Source organism: Stegodyphus dumicola, chromosome X2, assembly GCF_044657685.1.
Source record: "Stegodyphus dumicola isolate Sdum_Otavi_A_Nest chromosome X2, ASM4465768v1".
NCBI classification, from domain to species: Eukaryota; Metazoa; Arthropoda; class Arachnida; order Araneae; family Eresidae; genus Stegodyphus; species Stegodyphus dumicola.
Genome location: NC_140781.1, coordinates 155,160,549 through 155,181,238, shown reverse-complemented (window position 1 = coordinate 155,181,238; position 20,690 = coordinate 155,160,549). Strand labels below are relative to the sequence as shown.

General features: G+C 31.5%; 1 protein-coding gene across 3 annotated transcripts in view; it reads right to left on the bottom strand.

Moving 5' to 3' along the window:
- Positions 1-20,265, bottom strand: part of LOC118181800 (trithorax group protein osa-like) — a 306,313-nt gene extending 286,048 nt beyond the window's left edge. For all 3 annotated transcript variants that reach the window (XM_085809212.1, XM_035350992.2, XM_035350994.2), the window contains exons 1-3: positions 20,123-20,265; positions 17,857-17,924; positions 16,807-16,922 (exon numbers count right to left, since the gene is read on the bottom strand). The gene's annotated coding sequence lies outside the window, so the exon portion shown is untranslated. The remainder of the gene's footprint in view (positions 1-16,806; positions 16,923-17,856; positions 17,925-20,122) is intronic.
- Between the last annotated feature and the right edge of the window lie 425 nt (positions 20,266-20,690).

The following is a 20,690-nucleotide window of genomic DNA, read 5'->3' as shown; positions in this document are numbered from 1 at the left end:
GTATCATTCACCAAGAAGCGCTTTGTGCGCAAACATTTCCGGAAGAAATTTGTAAAGCTACGGAATTGGTGATTACCATTTTAGCTAAAGCTCTTAATCATCGCCAATTCAAAGAATTTTTATTTGAAATGGAGAGTGAGTACGCTAATCTTCTGCTTCATAACACGGTACTTTGGTTATCAAGAGGGAACGTTTTAAAACATTTCGCGTCCCTTTTTCTGGAAATTAAAGCATTTCTCCTTGAGAAGGGCGTTCATTATCCAGAACTAACAGACGATCAGTGGATCCAAAACTTTTATTTCATGGTAGACTTTACGACTCATCTAAATCAGCTTCATCATAAACTACAAGGGAAAGGAAACTTAACTTTTTCGATGTTAGAAGAAGTAATAACATTCGAAAACAAATTATCCATTTTTGAAAGGGAAACGTTGTTTCACTTTCCGAGCCTGCTGAAGCATCGCCAAGAAAATAATTCCTCTATTGATAAACACCATTTTAAAACAATAATTTTAAATATGAGGGAATATATATTGGAAATATCGGAGAAGAAAAAATGTGACCTTAGTTCACAACACAAGTGGTCTTCTTTGAATGACCTGGATAAGGAAGACATGATCATTTTCAACGCTTGGAATAGTATTTCTGACTCTTGCGATCAGCTGAAAAAGCTCGCGTTTGCTGTTCTTTCCCTTTTTGGTTCTACATATCTATGCGAACAATCTTTTTCAAGATGAACATTATCAAGAGCAAACTGGGAAGTCGTCTTATTGATGAGAACTTGGAATCATGCCTAAAATTAAAAACAACAACATACAAACCTGACTTACTCAAACTTTCCAAGGAGATGCAAGCACATTGTTCGAATTAATAAATATTTATTAAGTATTAAATTTAGTTTTATTTAGTGTAATAAAAGTTTACTAAACAAGCAGATTTCGCTCGCAATTTTTTAAAAAAAATTGTTGTAATGTTCATATTTGGCTCTTTGGCTAATAAGTTTTACTTAACACTGGTCTAGACAATTTAAACTAGCTAGTCAGCGCCTTGAAGTGGAATAGGGGTAGCAATAAACAGACTAAAGCGCTGGAAGTGCGGTGGTGAAGGCCACGTACGAAGGAACTGTAAAACACGGGAGATAAGACCGCTCCCAAACAAAGCCATACTTTGTTTGGAGGCGGTCTTATTAGTTATTTTTATCTCCAAGGCAAGTTATCCTTATCTCCATGAAACAAAGAGGAGGGAAACTAACTAGTGGCCATCTCATAGGGCATAGGTTGCCAGATATCGAGAAGCCTCATTTTCAGATTTCTGCAAGGAATGGTGACAGGAATGCACTCTTCATTGGAGACATATAAATGCAGTTGCTTGAAATATGGCCATCGATACAGTAGCCAGTGTTACAAGATTTGGTTCAGATGATGAAGATCCAATACAACACGACAGCTATAGGACATCAATTCAAAGAAGGTGCTGAGATGTGGTTATGGAATCTGATTCGATAGAAAAGACTTTATCCTAAATTACAGTCACCCCAAGACAGTCCTTACATAGTTCTAAACTGGCTAAATGACATCGTAGTTCGGATAAGTTATCAAATTCTAAGTGAAGTCGTTTATTACGACAGACTAGCCCCTTACTATGGCCATAGTATGTAGCCCTCACAGTATATAATAATGTAAATAGTATACTAAAACCAATGTCGTACGTGCACATAAATTTGTAAACTCGTGTGTTTATTTATAGATTTGGAGTTTGATTTGTTATATATTATTTATTGAAATTATTATTTTTATTTTGATATTGAATTGATTTTCCTTAGTTGTAAGTATGGCTTCCTGTGCAGAGATTGTACTGCCCATGATGTGCAGTCCTTCTTGCGAAGGGGGGCAATGTTACAAATTTTGTATATATGTAAATAATTTTAGTTAAATTATATGTAAAATTGTATTATCACTTGTATAATGTAACGCGAAATGCCTCAAGAGATGAATCTTCGCTGGAAGAATAAGATTGCAAGGGCAGATCCATTTAACATTAATGTAAATGGCTATTTCATCATGCCAAGCAAGCAACGGTTTTGGCGAATAATTTTTGTCAACAATTCTGGCGAGAAATCAGCTAAAATTACATTTTGGTCCGATCTCTGTATAACTGTAATTTGTCTAATTCTTATGTAACTGTATCCAATGGCCTTGAAGTGCCTACATTAAAATAACAGACTATATTATTTGTGTTTCCCAGAGGTAAGAACTTTCATTAAAAGGATTTTAAAAGCAAAAAATTTTAAATGATTATTTTTTCAGATCGTAGAATTCAGTCATCAGTTTTGTGTACATCAAAGCTACTTCTCCAGCTAAAATTTCATCCATTAAAAAAGGGGGGACATTATTTCTTGGAATATTTTAAGACTGCAATATACAAATGAAGCTAGTAATCCACTAAATGGGAGTTTCAGAACATCTTCAACTGGTCTAGGGCAAGAATTATGAAAATATATAAGTTCCATTAATTTTCAAATCAAAAATATTCCTTGAAAAAGAAGGAGAAAGTTTCAAATTCACATTCCTACACCTGCGACAATATTTCTAGCACTCAATATATGCAAACATACAACTTTCTTTTAGTTATTTTACTCTTGCTTTAGAAACGTAAAAATGCTTGTAAATTTTAATTAAAATAATTTTTATAAAAACTACAAGAGAAAGCAACTAATCAACTCCATTCCAAGAATAACTGTGGAGACAATCAGCACACCAACCAATTCTGCATTCATTTTCTCATCAGAAATTTCCTTTTTTTTTTTTTTTTTTTTTTTAATTTTCACTTTAAAAACATGAAAATGCTAGTGTATTTTAATGTAAATTACTTCTAGAAAATTTACAAGAAAAGGCAAATTATAAACTCATTCCATACCCAAATGTCAAAGAAGTGAACACAGTAATCAGTTCCTAAAAGTCATCTTCAAAATTTTGCATGACTACAAATTTTGCCCTGCCTTCGCACTCCTTCAAAATTTTCAGTATGTCACCTGCATTTTGATATAACTTTATTTCCAATTTTAAAACGGATTTTTTTTAAAATTTTAAGCAAGTTGTTGGGTTAAAATATCTCAATATATGCAGGATTGTATTTCAAAAGTTATACATAATAGATTCAATCAGGGATTGTGAATAATAAATAAATTAGATTCAATCAGGGATTGTGAATTATAAATAAATAAAACGTTAAATAATGCATAATTAAAATTAAATAGAAGGTTTAATAAAATACAGATATATTAATGAAAATAATATAAACAATACAAGAAATATATCAGAAACTATATAATAGAAAAGGAAAATATTTTTAAAAGTATTTTTTGCAATCATGACATAAAACTGTTCATTTCTTTTAATTTTCAACGCGTTTATAACCTCTTTACCGGCTATGCAAATCTATATACACCCATTTCTTAAAGAAATTGAATTTTCACATGGGGGGCCTAGCCATGAAAAATGAGCCATACACTCCATAACCATTATAATTTCATTCTTAGGAATTGCTAAAAGAAATGAAAGTGATTTTATATTGAGCTATGAGGCATACCCGCAATAACTATTATTAATTGCAGTCTTATGAACAGCTTTGGGGCTGTAACTGAAATAATTCCTATGATAACTGGAAAGTATTTGTGACAAGCTGGGATGGGCTTTGGCTATACTTAAGACAGCATGCATGCCTTATTTTTTCAGCAAATTCTATCAGGCATATCTAAACTCTATGATAAGCAGCATTCTTTAGAAGATTCCTTGTTAGAATTCTTTAGAAGATTCCTTGTTAGAATTCCTTAGAAGATTCCTTGTTAGAATTCTTTAGGAGATTCCTTGTTAGAATAGATATAAATTTCATATCTAGTTAATAAGCTGTATTTATAAATATAGTGAAAAATTGATATTGTTTTTAGCCTAACTTCCTAAAATTTAACTTATCCAGAAAATTTAATATTAAGTTTGAATTCTACATTTCAGTATTCAGTGTCTTTAATCAAAATTTTCAGCATATGAAAAACTGTGTAATCAAAATTCTACAGCAATTGGATTTGATTATTTAGATGAGTGGTCCCTAAAGAAGGGAACGTGAACCCCATGGGATACGCAAAATGATACTTAGGACTATGCCAAAGAAGTAGGCTTACAATCACTTGTGATGTATTATTGTGTATCATGTAAGCATGAGTTTCTTTCATTGGTTGCCGTGTCTGTTTAAATAGTGCATGGGGAGTTCAATATCATAAATATACCGGCTTTAGAGAGCATAATATAATAGAATATATATTATATTATATTATATGGGGTACAGCTTATCATTATTTTTGTCTTAGGAGTACACAATCAAAGAAAGTTTGGAGATTGCTGATTCAGATTACAGAAAAGTATCAGGGCTACTTATCTAATAGGAAAGGTTGCCTTCATGAAGGACTTCCAGCTTTGAAATTTGAAAAACTGGGATCTTCTCCCACAAAAACCTCAAGATATTCCCACTGCAAAGTAATGCTATTTTGAAAGAACTCCTAATAGAACTTCACTTTATAATTACATCATCCCAGGTTACTGAATTATTCATAATGAGATTTTGATGTAAAATATATTAATATTTGATTAGAAATTCTAAGCTTTATGTTTTTTGCCAAATTTTATTTTGTAGTTTTCTTCCATGTTTTATTGAGTAAACCCTATAAGTAGGAAAGGAAAATTGTCATTCATCACAGTAATTTTGTATGCACTGCAAATATAATTAATAAGCAACATACATATTAGTATATCAATAAACTTAGCAATGTAAAATATATTGATGTAAAACAAAACATAAATACTAACAAATTAAACATTGCTTGAATCTTCACAAAGAGTTCTATAAATGTCTGCAGTAGATTCAGACAATTCAGATCAAATGAAATTTAATTAGTATAATTAAGTTGAAAAATAGTAAGGTGTGGAATGGAATTTGCACAGGTTTCTTACATTCAATGAATTTTATTTATTTCTAGGAAAAATCATCCTGAATAAAGGCTAAAAATTAAAAACTGGGAGTCATAAAATCAGAAGAGTTGGCAGCTATGTTATGGGTAAAGCAGCGTTCACATTGGTCCGTTGGGGCGAAAAGCGGCAACGTGGAAAAAAATTGCTTTCTGCATACGTCAGTTCACACCAGTGCGGCAACTTTTGCTTTAAAAGTTATCATATGTTTGCACTAGATGGCGCTCCATATCGGAAACTTGGGGGAAAACGTGAAATTTTTGTGTGGTATTTTGACTTTTTACGATTACATTTTTAAATTAAAATGGATTTAATTTCTGCTCGGTTAAAACTTATTTTACTTCTTACATTGTGTAAAGAAGCAGAATGCAGTGGTTTATATTAATATGTGAGAGATGACTGCAGCAAATAATTTAAGAAATGCGCTTGAACGACACAAAATTTCTTTTAATTACTTTCGCACGACACCTCATTAATTCGATGAATTTCTAGTCCTCAAACAATTTATTCAAAAGCAGAACACTAATTTTTGTCAGAATATCGCAGAAAAGAATTGTTTGGAAGATAGGAATAGGATATCCCAGAAAAGAATCGTTGTATACATCAAACAGTGTATACATCTAATTTAATTTATTTATGAATTTTGTTGAATAATAATTAAAAAATCCTAATTGCAAAATTCTATTTTGGAGAGTAAATTTTTCATGGAGTAGAATACCATAAATGTTTTTGCATGAACTTCCCTTAACCCGTTCATGACGGGCACCTCTGTTACCAAAACGTTCTCTTGGGACGGCGCATTAATTGGATATGTCATCTTGTGGGGACGGGCAATTCGTGCTGCTAAGCCTAACTTTGGAAAAAAATTCGTATAATTTAAATTTGTCATCCAATTGCTCCAATTTTTGGTACATTATGAGAAGAATATTCAGGTAGTTGCCAGAATTAATTTTAAACCTTTATTGTTATACTTTCCTTCAAAATTTTATAAAATACTCATTCTAGAATAATATAATTTTTCCTTTATCCCACAATTAAATATATATGGAAAAATATCCAAACAATCGCAGATTTTATTTAACACAACACATAATTAAAATTTAAAAATATTAAAACCGTCTTTCATAAAAATTCATTGTGAAAACAAAGAAAAGGAAGCAATATTTCAAAAAAGAGACAGTGTATGATATTCTTTGAAACATGGGTGTATGCAAAGTCCAACCTTGCAAATGTCACATGAATAGAACATCAGCAAATTTGACTCATTTAGCATTTGTGTATCTTCTACGGTCAGATAGCGCTTTAATTTTGCCATTGAAAAAAATAGAACACCAGCAATAGAACATTAAAAAAAACTTTTGCTAAGCCATACAAAATATTCGTCTCAATGCTGGAAAAATCTAACAGTAATAAAAAAGTCTTTAATGATAGAACATCTACTCCACTATACGGGGATTAAAAAATAAAATAAATTAAATAAATTAAATTAAAAATTATTCCAGAGCATTGGGAACATGTTCATTTGTTTATATGAAATGATGCAGTAAGAGCCATCATGTTACTCAACATCTACAAATTAGCATTTGTGTATATTCTTCTACGTTCAGATACCTATATCGCAAAAATAAAAATAAAAAGTACCTCAAAGCATCGAGAACATATGGATTTGTTTATATCAAATGCTGCAGTTAAAGAGACATTACATTGCTCAACACACACCCACGAATCTCCCTCTCCTTCCAAAACAAAATACCAAAAATAAAAAAACATTGCATAGGACTGAAGGTACACATACTTAACTTCCGATATATTTCCCTATAACAGACATACAGCTACATCTAGTGGCAATTAAAAATACTAATTAAACATTCTATCTAAAAAGTCATATGAGGTACACCTGGCCATACAGTGAATTAAATGGCGATTCAAATAGGACACACCCGACCGCGAGGTAATGTTTGCTGCTGATGCATATATGACACGCCTGTACCGAACAGGTTAAATGCTTCCTCATGTAAACTTCCCTTAATTGGTTTAAATAATGCAATAAAAAAGCACATTTTGTTTAAATATATGTAGGAGTTATAACATTACTAAATTAAATATCACACTTAAAAAAAAGCAGTTATTTTTAAGTTAATAAACAACAGAATTTTTTTAAAATATTTTAATTTCTGCCTTATTTACATATTTTTTACCTAAAATGTAACAGTAATAACTTCAGTTATTCATTCATTTATTAACGCTTTCGCCGTCCTCTCCTGTCCGCGAAAATTTCCTCCCAGCGGCCGTCTGTTTTTCGTAGCGTGTAATGTTGTTTTCTCTGTACATCTTAACTTTCCATACGTAACTTTCGAAGTGGATGAATGTCAATGAATATTAAGTAAAATTTTAAGGATATAAAGCATAATGGAAAAATAATAATATCTCTGCTTATTTCTAAGAGCAGGATAATTTGATAGCATCTAATCCAGGCAGTCCACTCCTCCCATTTCGTTGTTGTAATCTTTTACAATTATTGGCTTTTTTACAGTTCTTTTCCGTGTTCCAGTATCAATCATTGAGTTATTGTGGACTGTACTCATCAAATGTATATCCTGCTTGTCTTTCCAGTTCACAACCTCATTTTTTCTCTTTTTCTGCTGAGTAGACGTTGAAGCAATCTCTCACTGTCTTGTATCTTATGTACACGCATGTCCATAAATTAAGGATAATACAAAATCAGGCAAACGAAGAGTTAGAAGCAAAACAAATTTGACTTATTTGTAAAGCTTATTTATTAAACAAAAGGTAAAGAGCAAAAAAAAAGATGCTATGTATATGTTTGATATTATAAAAAAAAATTAGCAATTTTTTCTCCCTGGAGCAAATTACAAAAAAAACCTATTTACAAAAAAACAATATTACATGGTTGGTATGATTGTTAATACATTGTATGTCTCCCAGACAATGCAATACAGTCCGTACAATGCCTAGGCATGCTGAGTATCAAATTATCGATCTGATCTTGGGGGATATTACACCACTCAAAAAGCCACCGAAGTTCCGGTAGACATGTAGGAGGAGGTTGACGGGCTGCAACTTGTCGGCCAAGCATGTCCCACATGTGCTCTACTGGATTCAAGTCCGGTGAGAATGCTGGCCAGTCCATACGGGTGACATCCTCCGATTGAAGGCATTCGCTTACGATGTTTGCACGGTGAGGACGGTGTTGTCATCCATAAACACAAATTGTGCGCCCATGGCGCCCCGAAACAAACATACATGTTGTTCCAGAATGACGTCTCGATAGATTTGGCTTGTCATGGTTCCAATTTGAACATGCAGGTCAGTTCTGGAACCCAGAATAATTCCACCCCAAACGAGCACTCCTGTACCACCGTAACGGTGTTGTTCAATGATGTTTTCTTGGAGGTAACGGGTACCTGGAGCTCTCCATATGAAAGTCCGGTGAGAAAGAGGCTGCAAGCTAAACCTGGATTCGACAGAAAACATCCCACAAGCCCACTGTTGTGGTGCCACAATGCATGCTCTCTACTCCAGGCTAACCGCAGGCGACAGTGAGTTGCAGTAAGTGGAACACATCCGACAGGTCTACGAGCATATAGATCAATCTGCCCTAAGCGTCTGTACACGGTCTGCCTTGAAATTGTCATACCACTGGCTGAAGACAGCTGACGAGACAGGTCTGTGTTCCGCATGTTTCTTTTGGCAGTGACTGCCAAATAGCGGTCCTCATTCGGCTTTGTAACTCTGGGGCGACCTGTGCTGTAACGTCTACTCACATTACCATCATCTTGGAATCATTGCCAAAGCCTGGAGATGACACTCTGGGCAATTCCAAGTTCGTCTGATACTTCCAGTTGGGTACGCCTACATTCCAGACGGCCGATAATTCTACCACATAAAAAAACCATCCAAATGCGTCCTTTGTGTCATAACTATTCGGTTATTGCACTGAAATGCTTATAAAGCGCCTGCGAACAATTTTGCTTCTTTGTCTGTAGTCCTTATACATCACTCTCTTACACTCTCATCATTGTGACGTACCATCGGTGTCATCTGGTTACTTCCTGAAATTTGCACATGATTCTTGGAGATGTGTGTAGTGATTTTACAGGTGATATATTTATTTTAGAGTTCGATTTCCACGTGACATCAAATTATCCTTAATTTATGGACATGAGTGTAAAATGGCACAAATAGTCATAAAACCCGAGGCAAATTCAATTAGAAATTGAATGCCTTATTAGTGCTGCCCTCTAGGAGGCATTAGAACAAACAAAAATAAAAACTCAAACAAGTAAACATATAGAAAGCGTTTTAAACGTTTAAAAGTTTTAAAATGTAGAAGAACGCTTGAAGTGCGTTACGGCCACCCTGCGAAAGTTTAACAAACTAGACGCGTTACGGACAACGAAGAGGTTAATGAACAGCCACTATCTAAAGGTTTATTTTATAAGGTCACTTTCATCTAAAACTCATTGAGCTATATTTTATATAAAACTTCTTTTTTTGCATTAAAAATTCAATTCCACAATTAGCAAATTTGCTAATGCTCATGCAAAAGTTCTTTAAATTAATGAAAAATTATCATCAAAATTAGACCTCTTGAAAAACGGTCACGCATGTTAAGAAAAACAAACATGAACCATTAAAAGTGTAGAAGTATTCCATAAAATCAGCTACATACTAGCGAGCTTCTTTTCGTTTTAAATAAGTTTTCTTCATTTTTTTAAACAAATGGTTTACTTGTCACCACTCATTTAAAATTCAGAACTCACTAAATTCTTTAATTAGTTGAAACAGCAACTTTATAGTAATATCAGTATCGCTTTTGCTAGTCTCGTGCTAGCCGAAACAGAATCAGATCACAGTAGTCAGATCTTTTATGAATTATACCAAAGGCTTGTTGTCAAAAGAAGGATAATACGCACAATGTCGAGCAAAAATTAGGTTTATATGAATGATAAATGAAATGAAAAATAAATGCGAGCTTCTTGTGTCCCCCCCCCAAAAAAAAAAAGTTGTGGTAGGTAAAAAAAATTCATGTATTCATGCCATCATCAAAGGTAGGGAAAAGCAAGGCTCAAACCCGCAATACAAATCCCTAGTAAAAGCTGAATTTTTTACTTCAGAGTGTAACTTCCGTGCTAAGTTATCTTGCGGGTTAGCATGCTTTTCACACTTCACCATCAGGAAACTGAAGAAGCTTCTGGGCTACTCTGAAACTAGTGAATATATATTTTCTGTAAATATTTTTTTAAATGCCAGCTCCATTACAACACCACTCCTGGTGACATTTGATCAGGACTTGTATGTCTTTTGATTTGTTTCGGGAATATGACGTGTCCTGAGTAGGAACAGGGAGCTTACTTAAGCTATATTCAAATATGTGTGGAATAGACGACACAAGCAGGAAGGGTTAACTTTACCCTTAATTGTCCATGATATTACAGATGCTCCCACACTTCTAGATATACAAACCACTTGTGGTCTGAACGTAAAAATATAAAAACTACTAACTAAAATAAGAGTTAACTTCGAGTGCTTTACACAATTGACTAACACTAAGACTGGCCTTTTAAAGTATTACGTATGTAGTACGCAAACTGCCGAAACTACAATACATTTTAAATATCAAGAGGACTAAATCTCTGGCCTTAAAGGCAGACAGCAGCTAAATAAAAAACTCGTGTGGAATGCAGTGGCAAGGCGGCTCACTTTCTAACTATCTAGCTCTGCTCTTGGTGAAAAGCCATAACTTAAATACTTGGGCGTTAGCAAGTACAATTAGCATAAAACATATTCACTCATTTATTCTGGCCAGAAGTGTAAAATAAGAAATGATAGGAAAGTTTTAAAATAAAATAAATGTTAGTAAAACTTAAGATCCTTACAACTTGAATCCAAAATCTTCGTAATTTTCTATTTTGCCGGCGCAGCTGATAAATTCGCCAATAACAGTAAAACTGATGCCAAACAGAATATCCTAGCTGATAATCCTTTACGCCTCATTTTCAAAACAAGTCGCAGCCATTTCTTATCAGATTGATTGTCTTTCTATATTGGCATACAATTACATAAAATTTTTACCAGATAGTCGAATTTTATGCCCTACAGCCATCTGCGGTAATTAAGTCAATTAGGATACAATCACACCGCTCACCCGGAGGCGAAAATATAGAACAGGCAAAGTCAAGGATTCAATTCATCAATTCTAACGGAAATGCACTAGCAAAGTAAAGCACTGCGGTTTTACATAATTTCTGAGTAAGCTATTCGTATGAATTGAAATAATTCTTGCATTTAAACTTGTATTCCATATTCAGATTTAACTTGAAATTAATGTAGGTAATTACATAGAGAATTAGCTTTTTGTAATGTAGTTTACATCAGAAGAGATCACTTGGGGTCACATGATATAAACCAGCGAATCAGGATGTTGAACCATGAAAGCATAGTAAATTCTTAAATTAATGTCTTTTTACAAATTTAATGTCTTTATTTATCGGCTTTTTACAAAATTTTAAACGATATTAAAATGTGTATACCTTCAAAATAAAAAAATTCGTAGAACTATTACCATTCAAATGTTAATTTGTTAATATTTTTTATGTGTATGCTGTACGTTGTCGCCAATAAAATCTGCATGGTGAGATTTGCACCGGTGAAACAGAAAAGTACCAAAATTTTTAACTCAACGAGCCAATGTTTTATCCACTAGGGAACAAGAGCAAACTTAAATTGATGTAGATATAAGTTAAGAAAAATTTTAAATCTGGGATTTTGAAATCCATCACTATTTTCTCGCAACAATCTATTGCTTTAGATTATTCTGTAAAAATTATCAACCATATACCATTTATGGTTGATTATTAAGGTTTAGTATTGCTAATAAACTTGAGAATTTTCCTTTAAATAATTTATAAAGCTATTTATTCTATTAGCATATGCATTTTTTTATTATTATTATTATCTGAAATTTTTATTAGGATTAGTCCATTTGACCTTTTTTTTTTTTTTTTTTTCATCAAGAAGAATTTTTTAAAAGTGCAATCATTTAAAAACCATGGTATAAACTGGACTTTTGAAACAAGATGCCTGAAACTGACGCGTCAAGCGTTAAAAAGTTGAAGTTAAGTCGAATCACGTGGTCCCGGCCATCCGGCAAATGTCACCTCTGAACTCACTCCTGACTGGTCAACGTTTTACACACAAACGCGTGACCACAGCTTAACTGGTTTCTATATATATATTCCACATGGAGAAAACCATAAAAACTCCCATGCAGCTAGTGCATTCACCAGGATTTGAATGCTAGTAATGCAGGGTACATTACATCATCAACCCCCCATCATTGCATTTTTGCTGGTAGCATTTCCAACATTCAGCAGTTTTACTACTTGGTCTCCAGTGCACATTCTACTACAATTCATTTTGCTCCTTACATATAACAATTAGGTAACATTTAAAATTGATCAAAAATGTACACAGACAGTTTTTAAAAAACTGAAAAAACACACCAAGCCACAGTGATGGTAAAAACTGATGATACTAAGATTATGTTATATGATGATCCGATTCAATTATGCCTTACTTTTGTCATCATGAACTTCAGAAAGTTGGCCAAAATGTTGATCATCTTTAAGTGGAAAAATCTTCAGAATAAAAATGTTTAAATCAATTCTGATGTGTGCATTATGTTAAGTAATCAATACCACAAACTTCACATATCTCCTTATGAGCTTCAGCTACTTTTTTGTATTTATGAAAATAAAAAGTAAAGCATGTTGAAAATGTTTATTTTTGCACACCATGTTAAAACCGTCAGCTAATTAACAGTTGCAAAAAAAGAAAGGGAAAAAACTAAACAGAATTTGTTTCTACAGCAATGTAAAAGTGTCAGCTGCCAAATCTTAAAAGGAAAAAAAAATACAAAATTTACAGATGAAATACAAAACAAACATAGTGCTGTGCAAACCAAAATTAATTTCTTGTTAACACAATATAAAGACAACTTTTCTCACTACATGCAGTAGAGTTTCAACAATGTTTTAAATTGCTTTATATTCAACATGAATGGAATTCACGTAATTAAAAGTATTTCATGACAAAATCTGAAGCCTTTTTTTTATACATAAATTCTTAAACATTATATCCTGCTTCCAGTACAATGAATTAAAATAGAACACAGCACCACAACACAGTGGGTACCGCTTAATATGATCATGTCCATTCTGATCTTATTTGGTTTTATAAAAAAGTTAACCCACGAGCGAGCGCGCCGGGTATCTCATATCCAGGGGCATATTTTTTGTCCGTTATCTCAAAACCCCTTTCCTGGAAATGTACAAAACCTTTTGTAGCTGAATTCAAGGTCACAATAATGAAGCTGGGAAATCCGTGGAGTGATTCTTCGAATACTTTTCTAGGAATTGTTCTGTTTGGGTATGTGACACCCACGCGCTTTCTCGCGTCTCTCAGATTTTCACCCTCAGTTTCTTTAGTCAGCATGGAACGGAACCTAAGTTATAAAGAAATGGAAAAGGTTGAGAAATATTCTAGAAACCATTTCAACAGATGATGAAACATTTAGAGAAGAGGAGGAATAATTAATAGATGAAGAACACAACAGCAATTATAATTCAGCAACAGACAGTGATACAAACACTGAATTAGATAGTGAATTAGAAAATCAATAAAATGATGAAAATTATGTTGGTAAAAATGGCTTGGTATGGAAGAAAAACAAATTCTGAATGAATGTTAGAACTAGTTCTGAAAGCATTATCTTTAAAATTCTAGGAAATACTGGTTATTCGAAAGTGGAAGATTACTCAAATCAACAGCGGCAGCAAATCATGCTCCCTTTGAAACTAAAAGAAAAAATAATTTCAGGAGATTGCAACATGAAACCACCATCTAAAAAGATGAAAAACGTTTACAGAAGATGCGCTGAGTGCCCTAAAAAGAGGGACAGAAAGACACGCTTTCTGTGCGAGAAATGTAATACCAGTATTTGTATAGAGCATATGTGTTTAGTCAGCCAGAGATGTGAAAAATAATTGTATGTTAAGTACTTCATTTATTATATTCTTTAAAATATTCTAAAGTTAATTTTTTTATGTTAATCCACATTTACACTCATATTTATATTATTAATGTAATTTAAAACGTGTTAATTGCTTTTGGGTATGACATACCCAGCGCGCCTTCTCGTGTTCGTAATTTTAGCGTGTGTGCTCACGGGTTAAGTTTTATATGCAATCCTGGGCTGCATGCAGGATTTCGTTTCTGTTAGGCATGCAAGGTTGGATATTCAAGGGGGATATAAAAATAAAAATTTTTTAAATAGACTTATTTTATATCAGATTTCAATAAATTTTTATGAATGAAATGTGCATATACCTAATGTGGATGGGAGACCTGAACAAACTGTGTGAGCAAAAAAGGACAATTTTTTTATACAGATTCTCTCTCGCATCTTCTTTTATGTTTCCCCTTTCCCCCCAACTGATTTGAACCAGTTCTGACAAACTGCCTGTGACCCACCCCCACCTATGATTAATCCAGATAAGAAAATTCTCGCATTTGCAGCTCTTACATGTAAAAGTGAAGCAACCTTGAACAAAATCACTAAACTTGAAACAAAAACTTGAAGTTTTCACTTTACAGTTTTAAAACCGATTTGATTTTTATAAGCAGTAGCATTGATGCAATTAAGCTGTTATTTTATAATGATATAGTATTCATTTGAATTTGTTGCTTTGGATTTGGTTTTAATAAAGCAGTGATTTCAATAAGTGGTACCCACTGTATTGATTTTTGAAAGGGTTTTATTTAATTCATTTATTTGATAAGTAGAAGGAAAGTACTCTGTTGATTCAAACATCAAAATACTGTTTACAGAATTCTTATAAATTACCACTGCTCAGGAAGGGAGAACCTTGATACAATTAAGATAAACCACAAGGAATTTTTATAATTAAAATGGAAAATTGCAATTAATTTTGAAAAATTAGATTACAACAAAATTTCTTACAAATTTTCTAAAAAATCTGATAGTGCAAATGAAGGATTTAGGATTACTACGATGACTGCTAAGCACTCACAGGTTATCAGCCTAGGATGGAATGACTTCATGGAAGACCTTTTTACAGGAAAATGGCTTTTATTCACTTTATATGTGGGGAAAATTATGTAAACTTGAACACAAGCCACTTTTTCTCTAGGATACAAACCCAAATCAAACTATCAGTGTTCAGTGACTTAACTGTTTGGCCACTGTTGGATTTGTGGAGACTAAACAGAAAATTTCATAAGCACATTTAAGAAAGTAAAACGAGATATTTTAGGCTTCTAGAATATTGACATAAGGTAGACTATGACTGGTGTTTGAAGAAGTCCAGTTTTATTGACAATGAATACAACAGCAAATCTACTGAAAATTGAAATGAAGGAGAAAATATAAAATATGACAGAAGGCAAACTAGCTTCAGAGGTAATAAATAAATATGAGTGTCATATGTAATTAATTTGCCAAAGAAATCTGTATTATTTGTACAAAAGGGAGTAAAAATGTACAAAATACAGCACAGTACTTTAAATTCAGCTCATACATATACATTTTAAAATGACAGGTACTATTCAGTGGTCTTTAAGTCAGTTTTGAAAATAGTGAAAATCCATATATTATACTGAAAATTCTTATTTAAACTATATATTTTTGTAGGCATGTACACATGCAAAAGCAGATTTACATATAACTCAAGTAAATCATACTGCTTTATAAGTGGTTTACAAATTAATTTAAGGAATAAAAACTTAACTTTAAACATATCTAAATTTTACATATGAACAGGCTCTTTTCATATTTAAGGTACATGAAAATTTTATTTCAGCTATTGAAATTTAGGATTGCTCTTCTTTACTCATTACAAAAACATGAGTAAAAAATTTCAGAACATACATATTATCCCACTGACCATGAAACTACTGCCAAGCAGTATGATTTGGTGCAAATTATGGGTAAGTGTGGCATCATTACGTACTCATAACATTTGTGCTTTCCTTTGATATAACACCAATCAATTCTTGGTTAGACACCTTTTGTTTTTATGAACAAAGATATAAATTAACTGTTATTGCTGTATTTATTTCTTGCATTTTGAAGAACATAAAAGTCCAAGAATGTAGAATCATATTTGCGACAACACTCTAGTATATTTACACAGCTTCTCAAAAGAATCTTGAATAAAAAAGAACAGCTGGATATGGTTGACAAAACAATAAGATATTGGAAAATCACCTATGGGAAGTTCTTGCTTGTAACATTCTAAATGAACCTTCTGTGGTTCATTTAGAATAAATAGGTGGGACTAACAAGACAGCAAAAATCGAGAAAAGTCTAAGTGGGTTGAATACTTCCACAGCAGTTCCTGATTATTGGATAGTACTGTGAGAGTTACAAATGTTTCATTCTAAGAATTATAGATAGAAGAATTCCACATGAATGATTGGTGCAGTTTTGGTAGGATCTCCTCCAACTTTCATAGTTGATGACATAATACATATGCACCACAATTTCTTGTTTTAGCAATCAAGATTTAATAATACAATTATATATTTTCTATTAAGGAGGAGCACTCATAATATCTCACCTACAAGATTGACATCATCTATTTTCAGGCTCTAATGTAAGTAGATAAAGATTAGAATTTTCAAAACTGAAATATGATTTGTCTTATATAAACTTTTAATAATTATATTCATTTAAGTTTCTTACCTTAAAAAATGAACAGTTAATACTTCCACTTTTTGCCTTTCATATGAAGCAGGTACATGCGTTAAAATTTCTGCCTTAGACAATGGCCAAGTTCCAGTTGTCTTTCAATTATCTGGCTAAAACAGAACAAATAAATAAATAAGAATAAAATAATTATTATAAATATCTTCTAAAATAATGAAAATTATATAATGTATGTAAAGTAATTGAACAAAACAGGTCATTTAGAAAAATTATTAGAAATATCCCAACTGCAAATGAACAATTCTTAAAAGATAATTGAACTCTCAAACTTTTAGAATTAGTTCACTTTCATGATGGCAATACTACACATATATTTTAGCCTCATAACTGGCAGTGAAATAACTTTTCCAACATATAGTAATATCTCCTCTTGAGAAATGCATTGCATTAGCCTAACTAATCTGAATCATATTTACTCATTAATTTTCAAATATGTTTCAAAATAAGTAAATTAAAATTTTGTATGTTGTTAAACTTAACATATCAAATTATTCAAAGACAGAAAATAAGATCCAGATCCTAAATAATCAAACCACAAACACTACTGATCATTATGATAATAAATAAATATCCTGTAAATATGGATAACATTTATAATATTTTATTTGCAATCGTGTTTTTCTTTTCATACATAATACAATCAAAATCTTCTAACAAATGAATATGGAAATATCAAAATAATGCTAAAAAATATTAAGAATAATGTTTAAAAAGATATGCAAATTTTTTTTTTTTTTTTTTTTACTTTGTTTCTCTAGATAATTTTTACAGCTACAGCATTTTGCAATGTTAAATTTCCTACTGCCTGTTGCAGCTACACTATTCACTTAAAAAAAATTACTGAAGGTGCATAAATCCTTAATAACTAGTCTTATCAAACTTACTCCACATCAGAACAAATTTTAAAAATATTCTCAAGACTATTCATATAAACTTACTAAAATATAACTCATATTTTAACATCTATATTTAATTTTTAAAAGTTTATTTAAAAATTCTAATAAAAATGACAGAACTAGAATATACCTGTGATAGTAAACAATGCCAATACTGTACAAAAATTTAATTCAGAACTTTATCAGACTTCTTTATTCCTGAAAAATATTACTGTAATGTTAGAAAATTTTTTAAATAAAAATTAAATACAATAATTAAAATTTTTGAACAAGTGAATTTTTCATTCAAGCACACACGTAAAATTTTATAAAACAGATCTTGTGATTATGCTTATAAATTGAAAATTCTGATTTTCTGAAGGAAACTGATATGTTTTTTATAGAAAAAAGCAACGTAATCTATTTAAACATCAGCAATCATTAACTTCAATAACTGCAACAATTCAGTATTTATTTGATATTATTACAGTGAAAATGAATGCATTTTGAGCAGCAAGTGGGCAAAGTGTTTTCAAGAGTAACTGCTCTTATTAATTAGTAGAATAAATTGTTTCTAGAAAGGAGCATATTAACAGATCTAAGCAACCGTTTTCTCTGATTATTGTCTAAGACATGGCAATTGAAATAACTCGTATAGAAAACTGAAAAGACATAAAAAATAATGTAAATACATGAAAATTAAAATTTTTCTTCAAAATTATAAATTTCATTTCTCATATGTTGTTTGGGGAATCATTTTTATCTACAGCCTGAGCTCCGTATTAATTTTTTAATAGTTCAGTTGCAGCACTATTTTTAAAAATTTTGTGACAATTTATGGGCATAAAGATAATATACAGTCACAGATTTCACACAACATCTGCAATAAAAGTAACAATTTATGAAATAACTGTGTACTCTTTTAATTTAAAAAAATCTTTAACACATTTATTAAATCCTATGAAAACATATTATCTTTTGGTATTTAGATTTACAAAATTTGTTTAGAAATTTACTTTTTACTTCAAAAACAGAAATGATGGTTTTTCTATTTTTAATTCCTGGGTGAGATCAAATTTCTAGTTCATTTCATGTATCAAGTCAATAACCTCAACTATTTTCTTAACCCAATGAACATACAATTACATTAAAAAGGAAATGAAGTAACAGGCATATCATGGTTTTACAATTTTTAAATGTTATTGTAAATATTTTCTCAGATCTTAATAATAAAACATACCAAAGGAAGCTTTTTCAAGCCCTCCTGAAAGGGAATAAACATCACAGAAAAACTGTACACTAAACTTAATGTATTTCAAAATCCCTAAACATTACTCATCATGTTCAAACACACAACAATATATTCGCATGAAAATAAAGTTTTGAATGAAAATTTCTGAATTATTTCAAACAAGCTAAAAATTTTATAAGTCTGAAATAATTCTGAATACATACCAAAAAGGTGAATTCTTAAAAATTGATTTATAAAGATGCAAGGAAGGCATACACAATCATCACAATAACTTAAGTAATCATTATACATATTCTCAAAATATGAAGCTCAATTTAATCACTGAAACTAAATTAAAACTTTACTTAAACTGAGCTTTAACATAATTTCAAAACCTATCTGAAACTCCATTGAAAATTCTATGAAATTGTTGATCAGCATTAAAAGGTTTTGAAAATATTCCAAAGGTGCAGTTAAAAGTACACTGGGTTCCTTAAACTAAGAGTAATACTCACAAAAAATTAATACAGAGGAAAACCCTATGTATAAATCTGAACACATCTAAATTTCAAAAGGTAAACAAATCAAGGAATATATTTCATACTTTCAAAGTTAGGCCATATCTAGCACCTCCTAGGATTATTATGTATCATTAAGCTAACAAAATGTGAATATTAATATATCCCATCATACTAATGTAAACAAACAGATGACAACTCTGCATTGATATAAAAACACAGTATCAGCGTCCTCATTTTCACCCACCAATAGAGAACGAAATACTACAAATAAAGGTTTGTTTTACATTTTCTACAAAATTCTACATTTACTAATGTTAAACTTTGCAAAGAACTTTTTAATAAAGACCCTGGGAAAACACACTCAGATACACCACTTCTGATAAATTAACTGACACATCTGAAGTCCAATCAATCTAGAATTATAGCATATGATTATAACAATTCTGATTGTATCTAATAGTAAGATGTTACAGAATTTTAGCACTGAATTTACTTAAAATATGCCTCTAAACATAAACAGCAATAGAAAAAACACGACATAAAATAAGATACCCCGAATCAAGACGTGACACAGATTCTATATGGCTCGATTTTTTATATTCATTTATTGTGGTCTTAATTTAATATTTTTTGCACATCGGAATGAATTCAAGAATTATTATTACCTTTCAGTCAAACTACCCCACCCTAACAACTATGTTGTAAATAAACCCCGTAACCACTTTATGCTAACATTCTCTTTAATTGTCAGCTACACTCGTCTGCAATATAGCAGCCATGATTAAACCAAACACCTCAGATAAACACACTGTTTTTTTTTTTTTTTTTTTTTGTTTTTTGTTTTTTTTTTTTTTTTTCCTGATGAACTCCTTTTGAAGCCAAAATGCAAAATGTACATAGCAAAACTTTACTACCCTTTAAAAATAATTTTTTTTTAAGTAAAAATAATATACAGTGATGGCCAAAATTGTGGACACTTTTGGAAATTTTTATGTTTTTGAACTTTGTATGCTTATAGAAAACGTTACATTTCACAAAATGCAAACTTGTATATATCATTTTAAAGAGAATTTATTACTGAATTCAATACAAAACACAAAATTAAATTATTTGTAATACAAAAAAAAGTTAAACGATAATAGTTATCGATATACATTAGATAGTGATGATTCCAATAAGTTATCAGTACTTAGTAGGGTACCCTTTATTTTTGATTACAGCTTCACATCGACG